The sequence below is a fragment of the Falco biarmicus genome, chromosome Z (assembly GCF_023638135.1).
Source record: "Falco biarmicus isolate bFalBia1 chromosome Z, bFalBia1.pri, whole genome shotgun sequence".
Taxonomy (NCBI): domain Eukaryota; kingdom Metazoa; phylum Chordata; class Aves; order Falconiformes; family Falconidae; genus Falco; species Falco biarmicus.
In genome coordinates this window covers 48,193,583-48,202,928 of record NC_079311.1, presented here as the reverse complement: position 1 = coordinate 48,202,928, position 9,346 = coordinate 48,193,583, and the positions used below count along the sequence as shown (strand labels likewise).

General features: G+C 39.9%; 2 long non-coding RNA genes across 2 annotated transcripts; one reads left to right on the top strand and one right to left on the bottom strand.

Moving 5' to 3' along the window:
- Positions 1-443: 443 nt before the first annotated feature.
- LOC130142575 (uncharacterized) lies at positions 444-1,139 on the bottom strand. The gene is made up of 2 exons (XR_008819453.1): positions 782-1,139; positions 444-703 (listed from the first exon to the last, which is right to left on the bottom strand). It is a non-coding gene; the product is annotated as an uncharacterized LOC130142575 (long non-coding RNA).
- Positions 1,140-3,213: 2,074 nt separating this feature from the next.
- LOC130142574 (uncharacterized) lies at positions 3,214-7,140 on the top strand. Its single transcript, XR_008819452.1, has 2 exons — positions 3,214-4,003; positions 7,004-7,140. It is a non-coding gene; the product is annotated as an uncharacterized LOC130142574 (long non-coding RNA).
- Positions 7,141-9,346: the final 2,206 nt, after the last annotated feature.

The following is a 9,346-nucleotide window of genomic DNA, read 5'->3' as shown; positions in this document are numbered from 1 at the left end:
GAATCCTCATGAACTCATTAACGGTGCTCGAGAACCTATCTACAATCTGAATCGTATCATTCGTCTACAGGCTGTCTTGGAAATTATTACTAATCAAACAGCTAAAGCTTTTGATGTGAAATGCAATTTATCAACACAGGATGGTTCTCGATTACCTGCTAGCTGAAGAAGGAGGTGTTTGTGGTAAAGTAAATGTTTCCAATTGTTGTTTGAAAATTAATTGAAAATAATGGTGAGGTAGTTAAACAAATCACATCAGAGATAGGGAAGTTAGCCCATGTTCCTGTCCGAACTTGGAAAGACGAATATTGACTTGTTTTCCTGGCTTCTCGGGAGCCCCTGGGTAAAATGAATCCTATTTTATTTGTTATGTGGATTAGCCACCTTATTGCTTTTGCCATGTGCTGTTCCATGTTTTATAAGATTAATTCAATGACAAAATGTACACACAAAATAACATTTTAATAGCCAACAAGAATTTGGAAACAATTGATTCTTAAAACAAATGTGAGCCAACAAGAATTTGGAAACAATTGATCCTTAACAATTCAGATAACAATGTAGGCTGAGTAAGCATAAAAATAGAATAGCAGCAAAAACAACCGCCAGGAACGCATAGATGAGGATATGGTAACGCCTTTTATACTTTTCCACCTCCGCCATAAGTTCTTGACGTGAGACAACAGAAAAACGCACCCTCTGCCTAAACAGCAACAGGAAGAAAAAGTTTTGATCTTCTTTCTAATGAACCATATAGGTTAAATGTTTTGAGAACACTCACCTTGCAGAATGTTCAGAGGGGGAAATGTACACTCTGGACCCTTCTTCCCTGGCAGGTGACGTGGTGGTCTGGTGGTGAGAAAACATTACATTGAAAACAGGGACCTGTCATTTGGCCATAGTGCCATAAATGTTACCATTGGCAGAGTTACCGGAGTAGTAAGCTTGGGAAATGGGTTTGGGACTTCATCTGGGCACGCAGTAGCCACTGTTTATCACACGAATGATCCACGTATACCTTTGAACATGCGCATGCGTGATTTTAAAGCCCCACAGAATGTGTTGGAAAAATCTGGAAAGACCGCGCATGCGAAATCCCTATAGTCTAGCCATGATAATGACGCATGTAAAAAAAAAAAAAAAAAAAAAAAAAGGGGGAATGTGTTAAGAAAATACAGTGTTTTTAGTTCATTTAAGGTTTTGTTTTTGTAGGTTAATGCAAAGTAAACCATTTGACAATCAGTAAAAGTCTCATGTAACGTGAAACCAGACTTCTTCACTCGTGAATCCAGTATTTCTCTTACGAGCCGCTTGTATCCACTATTCAAGAGTAAAGAAAACTCCTGAGAAATTATGGGCCGTCACTCCGGCAGGATCCACAGGACTACGATTCTTCAGGTCATAATTATAGTCGGATGTTTGCCAAATTTGTACTTAACTCTGTGGAATAAGAATGTACATTTATCCCTGGTACAAGGCATATCTCAGGCTCTGAATAAAACTGATTGTTGGATATGTACACATATGCCTGAATATGGAGGAAAGGGTATATCATTGATTGGATTTCCATTACCTAGGAATAAATCTTAGGAAAGACTGTGGGGAAAATACCTCTTGGAGTATTGAAAATGATGAAATTTTGAAATTAGAGATAAATAGTCCTAAGGTGCAAGAGTCTAGTCCTAAGGTGCAAGAGTCATACTATATGTGTGTTCAGAGACGTAATCCACCTAAAGGAATGGGAATTGTGGATTGTAATCCCGTAATGTATGTAGGAACTCAGTCCTTTTGTAATAACACTTTAGACATCGGCACTTCACTGTCTGTTAGCTCTACTGCTTGGCCAGTGCCCGAAGGGAAAGGATGGTACTGGCTGTGCAATGATACAGTTCGAAAGGTTTTACCTAAAAATTGGAAGGGAACCTGCACCTTGGGAGCAGTAGTGCCTAATATGACAGTACATGATTCGTTCTCACAGGGATACTTAAGAAATCATATTAAAAGGATTAGACGGGAAAACACAAATCCTATAATAGGGAGGCCTACTGCATTCCATAGTTTTGCTCGATGGTTTGTCCCTTGGTTAGGAGTGAGTGAATTAGAAAAAAACCATAATCAATATATCTGCGATAATAGAGAAATTAGAAAACAGAACAATTGATGCATTGAAAGCCCAACAAGAGGAAATATCTAGCCTCTCATAAGTGGTATTACAAAATAGAATGACTTTGGATTTGCTGTTAGCTGATCGAGGGGGAGTGTGTACAGTTATAAATACTAGTTGTTGCGTATACGTGGACCAAAGTGGAAGAGTTTCCACTGACTTAGAGGAGATACCAAGGTATTACGTGAAGTAAGTGAGGATGATGTGTCTTGGGATTTTGGAAATCTTGGGACAACTCTAACTTCCTGGTTACCTAATGTACAATGGTTAAAACAGGTGTTAGCTGCCATAGTTTTGTTGATTGTTTTAATAATACTTGTGTGTATTCTGTTCAAATGCTTATTCTATTGTACTTTTGAAAGATAAAATAGCAAAGGAATTTGCTTGTATCGAGAAAAGGGGGGAATGATGTGAATAAGCTGTAAATAATATGGTCAAGTTTGTATTCATAAACCAATATTCATTTTAATGCATAAATAAGCTTGTAATTGTATAGCGACAAAGGGGTTAAAATGTCTGAAAGATCATAGAGACTGTTCTGGCAAGAAAGCTGCAAATCTCTGAAAGGGGAGCTGTCCTCCTTATGTACAAAGCAAGCTGCCCTACCAAGGAGATAATGGGACAGCAGGATGGCCTTGAGTAAAATTACAAGGGTTATTGTAAAAACCCTGGGAAAGATTTCTACAAGTCTGCCAACTCATCACTTTTGAGACCTAAGGTGAAAAGTACACCATGAGGAAGACCTACGGCCTTCCTCCCATAGACCACTGCCCACATTCTAAAGACCCCGGCCCACAATTTTTGGAAGAATCTGCGCAAGTGTGAAGGACTGATAAGCTAATTAGCATACGAAGTGAGGGTAGGCGGGTTCAGGTGATGAATATGTATAGGCGTTAATGGAATATTCATTGTTTCATTATATAAATACAAGATAATCTGCCCCTCTGGGTGTGTACGATTGGTGGAAGGATCCCCTGTACACCCGGCGCCGACAATAAAGAATACTTAATCACTAAGAAATTCTGAAGACGTTCTTTGAAACAGTGATGACATCTGTTGAATATAAACTTTTTTTTTTTCTCTTGATTGTTTATATGTGGCTTATTAGTATCAGGGAGTGCGGGAGGGAAGTTTTTTCTGCTTATGAACTAGAGAGATGTCCACTAACTGTAAATTCTTCAAAATCAGCTTGAAACTTTGCATGAAGAGCTCTCCCTTTTGTGTGAAGTTAAAGTAGGACAGTTGTTAGGCTAAAGGCTTAGATTTAGTCTCTTCAGTCAGAAACGAACATATTTTGTTCTAGATTTGTGTTTTTCCAAGAAAATCATAGAAGTACACAAATACAGGTAACCTAAAAGGCAACATGAAAAACTGGCAGATGAATAAAATCATAACTTCATTTATTTTTACGTCTTATACTTACTAAAGAAAAAACAATTTGCTAATACTTACACAGTTCTAGGGTGCTACTTTAAAGTGCCAAAGAAACTTGATGTTTCTGTTCTTTGACCATACCAAAGTAGTGATAGTCCTAACAGTGAAATGCACTCAGACTGCATATTTTAGTTTAGTAATTTTAGGTAGAGAATTAACTATTTAACTATAGAACAGAATAGAATGTACATAACTATGCAACAGTGTGTGTAGGAGGTGTGATAACTCTCATACCTCTGTATTACCGCTGAGACTATTTTTTAGGAGGCTGTTCTCTGGTTTATGTTTTGCAAGTGGCACCTTGTTATCTCGCTGTCATCATCACTAGACGCTGGCTTTTAGGTGTTTGAAGATTCTGTGATGCACTTCAGTTACACAAATACACACTTTAGAGAATTTTTGCAGGTAACTTTTCTGAGCAAGTAGTTGAAAACTTTCCATCTTATATCTGTACTGGTATATACTATGGATGGTCCTGTGCTGGAAATGGAGATGTGCATAAAATGATTTTGAACACAGGATGGAATCCTTTCTAAGGATATGTAAGAATATTAAGAAATCAGTGATAAACTTTTTGCTTTGTGTGGTACTTTGTTTATTATAAATGAGGCAGACATTGAGTTTGAATAAGATCAGAATTTAATCCATAAATGAGATTAGGAATTTCCTTTGCTGTTAAAAATGTATTTGGTATCCTCTCAGTAGCCATAGAGCATGCAGCTGTGATAAATAAAAAATATTTTCATTTTCCTCTTTCACCATTACTTAAATACTTCTGAAATCAAAATTCACATTTCCAAAGTAGTTGTTGCTTATTGTGCCAATAGGCAGATAAACATGTGCTTAATGGATGTTTTCAGTGTAGTTGGTTATGGAACCCCAAGAATGAGCTGGAAAATACTAGTCTGTCATCCTCTTTAATCCATACACATTTAAAGTATGAGATTCTGGGGCATCTTAATTTGTAATGATTTTGCAGTAATTCTTCTCTTAAATGGTGGAATCCATATATGTGGTACTGTGGCTTGATATACAGAATCAAGATCCAAAACCAAGTAGTAACAAAAGAGTTAAAATCCTGAACTGTGGCATTATGTTTTTCTTGCTATGCAGTGCTGGTGCTTTTCCTGAGTCTTGCAGAACTTTGTTTTAATTGCTAATACCTGGAAGCAGTTTTATTTTGACATCGATCCCTGCTTCAAAGATAGCAGCCTTCACTCTTAGAATTTTATCATTCAGTTCCTGTGAGTTACTTGTAAAAGCTCTCTTTTTAAAACAACTGTTTCATTCAAATTCATCACAGTTATTTGGACTCAGCAACTTAATGATCAAACAAATCTATGCATTATTTGTGATTTGCTGCCTTGAAAATCTTACCTCTGAAATAAATGCCACAGTGTTCTTAAATGCCATGCAAATTACAGTTCTCCCTACTAATGTAATCGAAATCTCTAGCCTCTTGATCTTGATATATGTTAGACTAAGTGTGTCAGTTTTTCCTGGCATGTGTGGGAGAGAATTTGAATTAAAGGTATCAGCTTGACATCCTTGCAACAAGGGAAATAAACTCAAAATGCATCGTGATGATTGCCAATGTATTTCTGTTCTTTTAGGAAACACACATAATCCACACTTTCAAAGATGATTTTTACGGAGAGATTCTTAGTATAGTCATTCTTGGATATAGTTGATCAGAAAAAAACTTTGGTTCTTTTGATCAGTGTTGTAGGTCTCTTAAACTGATGGTTTATTTGTTGTGTTCTTGCATATTGAAAGTACTGTTTCACTGTTCTCTCTTCATAATCAGCTATGTTATGTAGGGTAGCTGTTTCTTGTGATAGCTCTTTCATGTAGCTGTTTCTCAAGGGTAGAGAGGACTTACTGAGAGATCTGGATAGACTATAGAGAGCTGGGCAATCACCAACCATATGAAGTTTAACAAGAGCAAGTGCTGGATTCTGTGTGTGGGATGGGGCAATCCTGGTTATGTGCATGAACTGGGGACTGAGAGGCTGGAGAGCAGCTCTGTGGAAAGAGATCTGGGGGTTTGGGATAACGGCAAAGTTGAATATGCATCAACAGTGTGCCCTGGCAGCCAAAAGGGCCAACCATGTCCTGGGGTGCATCAAGCACGGCATCACTAGCTGGTTGAGGGAAGTGATAGTGTCACTCTGCACTGCATTGGTGTGGCACCACCTCGAGGACTGTGTACAGTTTTGGGTGCCTCCTTATAAGAAGGACATCAGACTATTAGAGCATGGCTAGAGGAGAGTGACCAAGGTGGTGAAAAGCCTTGCGGGCAAGATTTTTGAGGAGCAGCTGAAGTCACTTGTTTTGTTCAGCTTGGGGAAAGCTGAGGGGTGACCTCACGGCAGTCTACAACTTCCTCAAGGGGGGCAGCAGACGGGGAGGTGCTGATCTCCTCTCTCTGGTGACCAGCGATAGCATACAAGGAAATGGAATGAAGCTGCATCGGGGCTTAGCCTGTCTGTTAGGAAAAGGCTCTTCACTGAGAGGGCGATAGGTCACTGGAACAGGCTCCCCAGGGAAGTGGTTGTGGTACCAAGGCTATAAGAGTTCAGGGAGTGCCTGCACGATGCTCTTAGTCATATGGTTTAATTCAGGGGTCCTCAAACTACGGCCCATGGGCCAGATACAGCCCCCCAGGGTCCTCAATCCGGCCCCCGGTATTTACAGACCCCCCCGCCGCCCCCCCCCCCCCCCCCCCCCCCCGCCGGGGGTTGGGGGGGAAACCAAGCAGCCGCAGATGGCTGCCTGCCACTGCATCCGCGCGCCGGCCCCCTGGTTAAAAAGTTCGAGGATCCCTGGTTTAGTTTTAGGTGGTCCTGCAAGAAGCAGGGAGTTGGACTCAATGATCCTTATGGGTCCTTTCTAGCTCAAGCTGTCCTATGATTCCTGTCTTACCTTTGACTTTTCAATAAAATATTTTTTTAAACTGCATCTACTAATACATAAATTGATCATATTAAAAAAAGCAGTCTAAATTTCAGTCTAAAAATTATATTGCCTTGTCAGTCGCCTGCGGAGTAGCTTGCACATCATGAGCTTGTTGTATAAGTGTTGGTCTAGTTTGTCCATTTCTTTGAAAAATGCATCTTTGCTAAAACTCAAATAGGTAATTAAATTCTGTTGACTTTTTGATATGTCTTGGAGCAAGGAAAAGATAGTGTTTACAGCAGTGAAAAGTGCAGTGCATGTCAAAAACATAAAACCATGTCATTTCAGAAACAGCAAATGTTGCTTTTTCAACTTTATAGTAACAAATATATTCTGCTCCTGTGTCTGTTTTGTGGTGTATTGTAGTACACCCTTTTTCACTTGTTATTGTGTGTTCAGAATTCAGTTCAGCTTTTAAATACTGCTTTTCTTCCTTCTCTTTTGCAGACGGGCTCGTTTTATCAATTCAAGAAGACATTGAAGAGGCAAAAAGACAGCTAGATTTACCATAACATCTTGAACTCAAAGAATACAATTTCTTTCATCTGCCAGAAGCCAAACCAATAAACCACTAAGCAAAACCATGTGTGGTTTTTTTATCTCTTAAGAGCTCTTTTCTTTGCCCTACCATGTATCATTTGATGTATAACATATGCATGTGTACTGGATCTGTCTGGGATGGAGTTAATTTTCTTCATAGCAGCTCATGTGATGCTGTGTTTTAGATTTGTGACCAAAGCAGCAAACATAACACGCTAATGTTTTAGCTATTCATTGCACAGTATCAAGGGCTTCTCTGTTGCTTGCTGTGCTCCCCCAGTGAATAGACTAGGCTGTGCAAGAGTCTGGGAGGGGACACAACCAGACAAATGACCTGAAATAATCAGAGATACTCCATGCCATATAATCATCATGCTGACCAATAAAATGGAGAGGAGGGGGTTTAGGGAGGTTGGCCATCTTTGCTTTGGCTGTGGCTGGGCATGAATCTATGCGTGGGTGGTAGTCAGTGATCGCCTTTGCATTGCTTGTTCTCTTTTTTCTTTTTTTCCACTTCTCCTTTGCTTGTTAAGCTATTTTTATCTTGACCCACAAATTTTCTTGGTTTTATTCTTCCATTTTTCTTTCCCTGTCCCACTGTGCAGGGGTGTGGGGGAAGTGAGCTAGTGACTGTATGGTGCTTAGCTGCTTATCATGCAATCATGCTTATCATGCATATCATGGGTTTATCATGCAACAACATAATTGTGATTGGAACTGAACACTAAAGCCACACAAGGTGATTTAAGTTTGTTTGTCATTTAATCAGTCATGCAAAAGGAGTAGAAGGCTGTTTTAGGTCTTACGGAAGAATCGTGAATGCAAATGTTATCAATCATTTAGACATCTTAGCACATGTGGAACAAGACCAAAGGTAGCTGTGACCTCTTCTGCCCCTAAAGTGTGCAGAGTGAGAGTGTTTCAGACAGAGAATGTTAGTCCAAATTCTTTTCCTAATTTTGTGTCATTTTTATACTTGGATTGCAGCTTAGAAAATTTTTATATTGATTTGAGTAAAAAATCTACCTGTGGTGCAGGAAAGCTATTAGATACAAGAATAATTCACTATATATTTTCACTATATATTTTTGATATGCTGTACAGCTGTTGTGGTTGTAGCTGTCATTTTAATTGAAATTATTTATTGTGATTTTAATTGAAATAGAGGAAATGACTTACTCATTGAGTTACTGGAATGTAAGATAGATACTTCTGCCAAGGCTGACTATGTATATGACAACACGTGTTTTGCTCAGAAGTGTGTCACTGCAGTTCAGGAGGTGAACGTCAGGGAGAAGGTTTGTACACTGCAGAAGGTAAGGGCTTAAAGATTGCAGAACCAGTCTAACAATTTTTTTGCTCTTTGGGCCCTAAGGCAGAGGAGGTAATGAAAGGCTACTGCATTTTGGTTGCTGCTGGCAGCTGCCTTAGATGAGGAAATCTTCTGTATTGTTTGCTATACTGATAGAGAAATGAATGACTTCAAGGTTGAAGTTGGAATGTAAGGCACGGGAGAATCCTTTCAGCCTTTGAACTACGTGCAGGTAAGATCAAAACTTTTGGCTGTGGATCAGTGAAAGTCTTTGGGGATTAGGTCATGGGACAGTGAAGTCCCTGGTGAGCAGAAAAAGGGACATATTGCACACATTTTTTAAAAGGGTAGAAATGAGGACCCTGGGAACTACCGAGATGTCAGCCTCACCTCTGTGCCTGGGAACATCATGGAACGGATCTTCCTAGAAACTGTGTTAAGGCACATGGAGGACAGGGAGGTGATTCAAGACAGCCAGCATGGCTTCACCAAGGGCAAGTCTTGCCTGACCAGCCTAGTGGCCTTCTATGATGGAATGGCTACATCAGTGGATAAGGGAAGAGTTACAGATGTCATCTATTTGTAAGGCCTTTGACATGGCCCTGCACAACATCCTTCTCTCTAAATTGGAGATATGGATTTGATGAATTGGTTGGATGGTTGCATCCAGAGGATAGCAGTCAACAGCTCAATGTCCAGATGGAAATTGGTGACAAACTGTGTCCCTCAGGGGTCTGTATTGGGACTGGTACTGTTTCATACCTTCATCAATGACCTACCAGGATGTTGTGTACCCTTAGCAACTTTGCAGATAACACCAAGCTGAGTAGTGCAGTTGACACGCCTGAGGGACAGGACACCATGCAGAGAGATCTGGACAAGCTCGAGAAGTGGGCCCATGGGAACCTTGTGAGGTTCAACAAGGCCAAGGGCAAGGT